Source organism: Branchiostoma floridae, unplaced genomic scaffold (assembly GCF_000003815.2).
Source record: "Branchiostoma floridae strain S238N-H82 unplaced genomic scaffold, Bfl_VNyyK Sc7u5tJ_1578, whole genome shotgun sequence".
NCBI lineage: Eukaryota > Metazoa > Chordata > Leptocardii > Amphioxiformes > Branchiostomatidae > Branchiostoma > Branchiostoma floridae.
Genome location: NW_023365773.1, coordinates 478,422 through 488,271, shown reverse-complemented (window position 1 = coordinate 488,271; position 9,850 = coordinate 478,422).

The following is a 9,850-nucleotide window of genomic DNA, read 5'->3' as shown; positions in this document are numbered from 1 at the left end:
GCTGTGTAATAAGTTAACTAGTGTCATTACGTATTGTAGCCGAACATTTTGTCTGGCTGTCCTTACAGGGATATATTGCAAATGATAAAGTCACCATATTTGGTCATTTTTCTACATTATGAGTTGAGTGAACGTTATTTCACTGCGCAGACTTGACTCTGCCTTATTTAGCTCTTGTTGCCGAAGTGAGTCCACAGCAGACTAGTGACAGTAAAGACCTGCCAGCCCCCGTGTCCTTTTGTGGGTTAATCCCCAGCTCTGACTTTGTGTCTGAACAATGCCCCCCCTCCCCCCCCAAACACACACACACACACACACACACACACACACACACACACACACACACACACTTTCGCTATATTTAGAACGCTGGTGATAAAAAGATGGGAACAGAAGCAGCTAGAAACCAACAATATACTATTATCACCATATATCACCGAAACGTGATTGTGATAGAAAGATAATATAAATATCAACAGTATACTATCACATAACTTCGAAACGTCAGATTGTTGTTTTAACATCTTCAGCAGGTTACAGCAAAATACGTAAAGGGAGGGGACTACAGTATCCCATTCTATCCCCTCAAGAAGCAGCCACAGATTATTTTTTCTCGCCCACGAAGGTGTGGGGGCTAGTAAGACTTCCCGTCTTTGTGTCACAAGGTCATAGGGGTAAATGATTGTGACGGGTATTTTTTCTGGCAACCACTACAATCTACGCCCCCCCCCCCCGCCATATTTGTGGTGCGTAACATTTGGCCCAGAACCCAGAGGTCCTGAGTTCGAGTCCTGTCATGCTTCTGATTGTGTTCTTTTTGGAAAGGCACTTAGACTTCGGTTGGAGAAATAGAAGGCAGCGGAAGGAGAGGATTGGGCCCCACCTTATCATGTGATACACAGTGGATAGCAACAACGCTCTGGCCTCGAATACGGCCTTAAGCAATAGTTTACCTTCTGCCTGTGGCACTGTTGTGATGATAATAATACCAATAATATTAACAATAATAATAATAATGATAATTCAGACTTTGTTGTTTCAAGTATGCTAAGTGGTGCACTGTATAAAGATTTCAAAGTTACTCACTTGAGTGCCTTGCCATATCATTATCTTAGAACAAATAGATAAAAAAATAAACAACATCGGCCATAGTATCAGGCACAAACACGTCTTGTGCCCCTGGCAACGATTCTTACCATAAAGCCAATGTTGAAATAAGTTACTCACTTGAGTGCCTTGCCACATTATCTTAGAGCAAATCATAAAAGAAACATAATATTTGAAACATTGGAAGCTGATTGATATCGGCCATAGTACCAGGCACCAACGCATCTTGTGCTTCTGAACAAGTTTTCTTACCCATCGTTAAAAAGCCTTTAGCTTTCATTAGAGGTGACCTTGCTGAGTTTTCTTGGAAGAGCTATTGAATACCCTCGATGTTTTGGGGGGCCTTTATGAAAAAAGATATTGTTAGAATTCATCGGTAACATTTCAAACCAGCTGTCTGCTGGCTGAATTCGAAATTGCATCGATTCAACTTTCATAATTATTCTCATATCGATCTGCTACATTGTCAACTGTTAAACAACGTAGGACTTAATATGCTGTCTTTAACCAGCATGTACATACAAGTAGGCAAATATATCCACGAATGCTTATACCGTAGAACCAATAGTGTAAATGACATGCTAGGCCCAATATGTTGACTCATTCATACCTATAGGTATCCATATATGTCTGTTTAGTTGTACTGTAAGTAGTTGTTACCTTAGGAAAGTCGCTGTATTTTTGTCGTGTCAATAAAGATTCCATGCAATGTGTCCTGCCATACTACCTGAGTAACACCACCGCTGACTAATAGTATGTTCAATGTTCAAATCTTTTCAGGGGTAACGCCACTCTACGATATATTTATAGTTCGTGTGTCATACGTGTTTGTGAGTGCGTGGGGAGGGGGGCACTTTCTAATGTTTACTTGAGGCAGGTGATCGACCAAAGTCCTAGTCGAGGTGATTTCCAATGACGCCATTTCAAAACTGACTTTTGCCTGTACGCCGTTTCTTCGCGTCTTTTTCTACATATGAACGGACTTCAACGTACAAAATCCCTGTTTAGTAAGTCTACTTAAGTTTGCAGACAACAGTTGGTGTATATGTAGTAATGTCGTGGCCGTGAGACTTTGCCAACTGCGTCTTTTTACCTGATGTTGGCCTGAGTACCCGCCCCGCCAACCTGCGTTCCAACAGGAAATAAAAGTTTCCTTCAGGTAAGTCGTCTTTTCTTCCGGAGAGACCAGGCCTAAGTGGACAAATGATGGCTAGAATAGGTATTTAGATCATGAGATATCCCTGTACTTCAAACATCACTGCTCTGTAAGGAAGATTGGAACATTTTAACTACACATGTCGCGAGGGGTGGGGAGGGGGGGGCAAATTGCATGATGATAACATATTAAGCTTTTATGTATAGTAATAGTTATTGATAAGAGTCCTCATTGTGTTTTATAGCGACGATAACATGCTTTGATAGTACAGTATGTACTCCTTGATGTAACTTGTGGCAAAGTTTATTGGTGTGGTCAGAATGTGGCCAGTTTGATTAAGTGTTTATATTTAACTGTTAGAATCCACGTTGAAAACGTCAATGTTAAGGTAAATAAACTATACATTTTAAATATGTTCAAAGCAGAGACATGTAGTATCTATTACATGGTTTTCTTGTTAGCTTCATCATTTACTTTTACTTATAGGATTAAAGACTTATGATTGATATTGGTTTGGGCACTAGCAAAAGACAAAAGCTCCTCTATACCAGCGTATAGGGACGTTCGAAACAGGGCTGTGAACACAGAAATTTTTCTTATCAAATGTGTCTTTGGTTTCTTATGATACGTTAGACATCCAGAAATTTTCTAATCCAGCTTGGAATACGGAGAAAGTAGATTTGGTTGCAATGTGACATGTGACGTAATTTTGGGGTCTGAGGAAAGTTACGCACCGCTAACTTGTGAAAAGGGGATTCCCCACATCCGGGCATTTATAAATGACGTCTTCTCTATAGTAGAGTTTTCACTAGCTGTGCGTTAATCATTAGTGAACCCTGTGGAGTCAAGAAATGTGGGTGTTTGAGAAAATAATATTTGCTCTACATACAGGATTGTTTTGAGGTTGGTTGGGGGCTGGAGTTTCATGCGAACGCCGCTGCCCTCAAACCAAGTTGTTTGCACAAGGGTCCCTCTGAAGTGAAAAGTTGAAAGTATTGAGGCAGCTCCTGGCGATGTTTGTGTATAGATTATTTTGAACTGGTAAAAACTTCATGCGCAGTCTGTGGATTGAAAATCAATGAATTCATCGTTAAAAATTGGCGTGTGTCATGGTAAGAAAAGTTTCAGTCTGCAATTACCTACATCCGGGCAGTTCTAAATGACGTCATCCCCATGCTCAAAGTTTACTTTACCGTAATGAAAGATAGGCAATGTTATACTTGTTACTCTGTGACGCTGGAGGGTAACCTCCAGTAACAGAGTATTGTAATCACTTTGATCGTTGAGTGTTCGCACCTATATCTCTATGTTCCGTATGCCGCAATCGCATGTGGATTGGCATGTCGTCTGTAATCAGTTGCGAAATGATGCACGTTGTTTTTTTTTCGCCATAGCTGTTTTTATTATGGATGTAATAATTTCAGTTTTTACCCCTACGCCGTCCGGTATAGTGGTTCAGGTCTTCCTTATGATTGTGCCTTAAGCCTTGTAGTAATTTGATACCGTCAAGCAGATGTTGGCCTCGTCGGAATATGCCATCTCGTTCGGGCTTTGCGTTTCCAATATTTAGGTTGGTTTGACATAGCATACTGTCAACATTTTGCGCGGTTGATAGTCATATGCATGTTATGGTTAAAACGTGTTTGATCTTTGGGAACCTTTTTTTCGCGGTAGCTATTTTCATTATCGATGTAATAATTTGAGATGTCACCCCTATTTCCCTGGTATTGTAGACCAGCTGGCTTATAGACGCTGGGGTCTGGCAATTACTTATCTCGAAGCAGATATGGGGTTATTTCCACAGCTGTGATTGATCCACTTTTTAACGTGGTGTGCGTCTCAAGTATCCATTGTGAAGCGCTGTTGTTGTTTCATTTGTGTCGTTCGATTGAGACGCTGACTTAGCTGTGTTTTAAATTTGGCAGTGATAGGTATCGTAGCTTTTAAGTAGGTTTTTTTGTATTAGCTGATGTGATGTGTCTTGTATGCGATTCACTACTATATAGGTGGGGTGGCCATGCTCTTAATCTGTCGGGTAGGAACGTGTCTTTTGTGACCGGAACATCGAAAGTAGAGGGAAATAGCAGGGACAGAAGGGGTATGATCTTGGAGGGAAATTATATTTTACACCAGGGATTGAAGGGTAGTTTTTATGAATAGAAATGTAAAACCATATCAAAATCTGAATTATAACCAAAGCCATTGTATATATGAAGAGCAAACACAATAACATACCAACCTCATCATTAACAAACCATTATTACGTCACAGAGTTTGTTACCTACGGTCACTTGTTTGGGCTTGGCTTGAAGGATAATATTTGAATGTAGAAGGTGGGGGGTATTCATGTTTGCACAATGGTCCACTTGAATTATCGATCGGTTGACTGAGCTGGGGTGGTTATGCACAGGTTATGGATTAGATAATTTAGAATCGACTAAAACAGTATCACCAGGCAATCAATGTGTCAAATTATCGCTATAAAAACTGGTACGTATAGGGAGCATGGGTGTTTCAAAAGCCTTGAATTCGATCATTTACTAGTTGAAGTACTCCTCAACTGAGAAAAAAACGTCTTGAAAAAAATTCTGAAATTAAACACGCACTCTACAACATTCCGTCTAGCTGTTGTATTGCATTTGGACACACCAAAAACTCTATAAATTCTTCAAAAGATCGAGACAACTTATCTAAGTCAGGTGTTCAGTGACGAAGGCATAGAACGCACAGAACGCACGTTCGAACTAAGTGCCTATACTGGAACACGTGTGGAAGGAAGCGTCTGTTTGCTCTTTAAGGTATTTCAATGTCCGAGTGCTCAACACGTTTTCCATACGAAAAGTTGACAATGTTTCCTTGTGCTAGACCTTAAATGATAAGACTGCCTGTGGTAGATTTTGGCAAATATGTCTTTTGTTTCTTTGTCAACATCTCCGTCATGGGTTGTTTGCTGTGCATCGACCTTTGTGGTCCCCAGACCCCTGTTTGCAAACAAAGATAAGTCACTTGGCACATTTGTCATTTCAGCCCGTTGGAGGGTCAAAAGTTTATGTAAAGCATGCCTATGTCTCATGGACTCAGGTTCGTGTGATACCTGTTTTTTTTTTTCAAAAAAAAAATGCGTCTTACGAAGAGTCCTGTTAACTTTAAAACATGGTGTCGCTAAATCGTAGTCATATCCTCACACAAACGATGAATTAGGTTTGAACATGTGGTCATAGTAAATGTATTTTGATGTTTCAGAAAGTTTTTGTCCGATGAACCTTGACACCGAGTGACCTGTGAGGTCACCATGGCAGAGGAAGGACCGGACATGCGCAGTCCTGCTGGTAATCTTTACAACATTATACAATGATATTGCTCAGGAAGACATATCTCTATTGATTATTTAAATTTACTATCTAGCGTTGGTGCGGTGTAGCCTCTACCAGGCTTTACAGGTCGCTGGCCAACACTCCTAGGCAACTTTTACTCCTACTAGGCTTTTATTCCTATAACTTGGCCAAAGTCCCCTATTAGGCCTGGCTGAAGTCTGGTAGAGACTAGGTAGGATGGCAAAACATGTTTAAACACATTTACTTGCTGTCAATGCACAGACATGGCTGTCAAAAAGTGTACAGTGCATCCTTGAATGTGTGGTTATGCAGACATTTACTTGTCGTTAATGCAGACAACAAAGTATGAAAAAACAATTCCAAAATAACCATTATGACATAAAGTTATATAAACATGACATAATTTTGTTTCATGATACATTTAACTATGAAACATTAAATTATAAAATACATGCAATTATGAAACATTCAGTTATGGATTCATGACAGACCCAATGCATTCCAGGTGACGTGAAGGAATGTTTCGACAAAGTAATCAAGAAGGTCAGTCACAAGTGGGATGACCTGGCCCGTGAGCTGGGGTTCGACAGGAACGAGATCAAAGGAATCGCGACCACAGAACCCAGCCCTGACCATAGATGCAGGGAGATGCTGGACAGATGGAGAAACAGGGAGGGAAGTGGCGCTACTCTACGGGTTCTGAAGCAGGCACTTATCAGCATTGAAGAACGGTTGACAGCCGAGAGATTAGAAGGTGTGTTTGTCATCTCTGCAACCACAGCTGATAATTTGGTTCAGGTTTTCAGAAAACAATCAACTGTTTTTGCCCAACTTTGCCAATAAAAGTGATCATAACAGGAAACTCAAGTTACTTGGTTCAATGCATCATGTACCGGTTCATTCATTACTTGCCTTTCCATCCCTGTGATACATTATGCAAATATAGATAAAGATCACTTCGTAGCATTTTGCTCGTCTCTTAGGCAAGAAAGCCAGAACGAAGAGGAAGAGAAAAAGAAAAAGACAAAGGGAAGGAGAGCAATCCCAGGAGGAAGATTCATCCGAGAACTCGTCGTCGATGGGGAGTGATCGTCATGTTGGTAAGTCGGACATTCTAACCCTTGTCCTGCTGGCAATTTTTTACCCATATACCCTCCCTGTGCTGGGCATTTTTGACTCTCTTCAAAGTATGGGAAATGCTTTTAATTTGCTATTTTTTACTTACTTTGCATTTAAGTAACCCTATAATGTTATACATCAATAGAAAGCTGAGAGTCTCTACTTTTAAGTAATGTCTTGAAAGTTTGACCCTGAGTCATAAAATGATATGCAAGGGTAATAAATCAATAAAACAAGTTATTTTCATAAACTTTTGTATCAATAATACCTGAATTTCATAAATAATCTTAGTATCAACACTGCGACATCCCTATGACATGCTGACAACATCAGAGCCACACATGCAGCAAAAAAAATTACCCAGGTATCACTGCAGTTAAGTTTATGGCTAGGTATTGCCCTGGGTGCTGAAAAGGCTGTCAAATAGAATAATGTAACATATGATCAGCTCCATCTGTCACTAATTATTTGCCACATCAAGGTACTCAATGACCTCCACAAAAGTAACCAAGGTCGAATTTGCAGCTTGACAGACTGTCCTAATTCGTTTCCTGTTGCGTGGGGGGTAATTTTCCATAAAAATGGTAAAGTTCACGTGCATATCTTCTTTTCTCATGTTCGGCAGCATTTCTTCACCATTCTTGCCCAAAATTGGATGTTCTGCCTCGGAATCAGTGGGGAAAGGCTCCTTATGCACTTGTTACCAAGTTAACTTTGACATTTTAGCGACTTAACTAAGAATTTATGCCCCAAAACACGAAAAAAACATGAAAAAACATATCTGCAGACGACAGTCGGCCATCTTGGTTCATTAACATAATTTATGCCCGCAAAGAGCTCTGGGATTGATTGCGCAACCAGGATATTGACCCTTGACCCCATTCATGCAGCCCCCATCTTCTTCCCAGCTGTTCCTGGTTACCATACAGAAGCCACAAAGGTTCCTGTGGGGAATACCCCCAACCGGTTAAATAACCGGACCCGTACACAGGCACAGCATGTGCATCCGGTTATATAACCGGGCCCGCAGGACATATTTTACTTTTTGTTTGATTCATACGTGGATTACTTCATCATTTCAATAAATGCATTGATATAAACACTGTGACTCTTTAAATGAAAGCATGATTGATTCAAACTCTTAAAATTGAGACCTTTTTTTAACATATAAGTTGCGGATTACCACTTTTCCAGAACCAGGACCTGCCCCCAGCCACACGTATTTCCCACCTGTTGCCAAAGCTGTTGCGTCCAGTTGGGTGAAGTTTGCACAAGATCAGCTGGGTCTGACAGCACAGGACATACACGCCATACAACTCAGACAGCCCCACAGCAAACAGCAGCAGGCGTTACAGGCACTGGAGCTGTGGAGGGACAGGCGCGGCAGGAAGGCCTGTAGGGTCAAGCTGGCACAAGCTCTCAGGGGGGGAGGGTTTCAGAATACTGCAGGTGAGCAAAATGATAAGAAGTAGACTCAAACTTTTTTTAAACTTTGATAACAAGCCAAGGGTACTAACCTATAAGGCTTGTTAGAAACTTTGTACACGAACCTCGTACCTATGTATAAAAGTACCTCTGAATGGTATAGTTATCATCCCTATTATATGATACTTCCTTCAGTCAAAAAGGAAATTGAGAGTGAACCTAATATGTTGTTGTTACTATCAACAGATGAGCTGGACAGATTCATTGATCCTGACAACACAGAGAAGCCTGCATGCATTCCTAAGCACAACCTACACTGGAAAGGTATGTTATTCCCCTTTAGTACCATTTCCCGTTGTTCTAAGAGTCACAGAAGATTAAAGTTACTGTACTATAAATGCCACTGTTGTGGGAATCAAGTACTTTAAGAGTGATTTTCGATATCAATGTAATGTCACATGTATCACATTAACTTTTACGTTATATGATATAAGTATCGTTGTGTTTGTTGCATCTCAGTAATGCTCCTTTTCTTGTAACAGGGCACCCTCATAAGATGAGGAAGACCCAAGATCCATGCGGATGTTCGATTCAGTTAAAACAGGAAACAAAACAGTCCAACCATGTACCATGTGCAGGTGAGTCATAAGCTTTACTTTTGTTTTACGTATTCTGCAAATACACACGTTGGGCAGTTCTGTACTGAGCTGCTGTGCATCCCCATGATAAGACATCAGCTATGACTATTGTTCTGATTCCATAAGAGGAACATGTTAGCGGCAATATAAGACATTTAATATTAAATTTGGAGAAATGTTTTGCCCTAACGGGCCGGTTGTTTCATTTTGTCTGAATAGAATCAAATGGCATGGTCAAAGTGGTGAAGGGAAAGGGAGTAAGCGGCAACGGAACCCCATATATGAATGGATCGAATGACAATGGCTATGAAACGAACTCGACAACGTCATGGTCAAGTCAGCACCATGAATCATCGAGTTTAACAAGTGCCGCAGAAGCAGATTCTGACAAAGGTATGGTAGTTGCGATGCTTAACTTAAAATCATTTGAAAATAATCCATTGATTTATCCCATAAGTTACCAACCACACATTGCATCGTTGTGCCCTTTATTCTGCAAGAGTATATCAATTCAGCATGTCCCTGAGCAGTTGTCTATGACTTAACCAAAAGCATGTGGAAACGGCTCAAAACACTTTGTTTTACTGTCTCAGAAGTTAAGTCGCCCTATTCTCGTTATGTTATTTTAAAGCATGTTTTAATGTACTGTATAATGATTTAAAAGATAATTTGGCGTGAATGCAAGTGGTTTTGAGGTAGAGGGCATGTCTAACAAGAATTATTTCCCCACAGACTCTACTAGATGGAGAAAGCCTCCTAAAAATGCGGTAAATACAAAGGTGGAAAATAAGACCCCAAATAAAGACAGCATATATCATGCCATTGTTAAAATGGGTGAAGAAGCCTTTGATGATAAGGCTTATACAAATTTAGAGGAATTTACTCAAACTGTCCAAGACTTGGAGTCGTTCACTTCTATTGTTATCAAAACAGAGAACAAAAAAGCAAAACTTTCCATCCAAGTAAAATCAGAAATTAAGAAGCGTGTAAATGACAAAATTGCAGAAGTTGCCAACAAAATCTTGGAAAGACAGCTTTTTGACAAGAAACACAGATACACGTTGCACAAA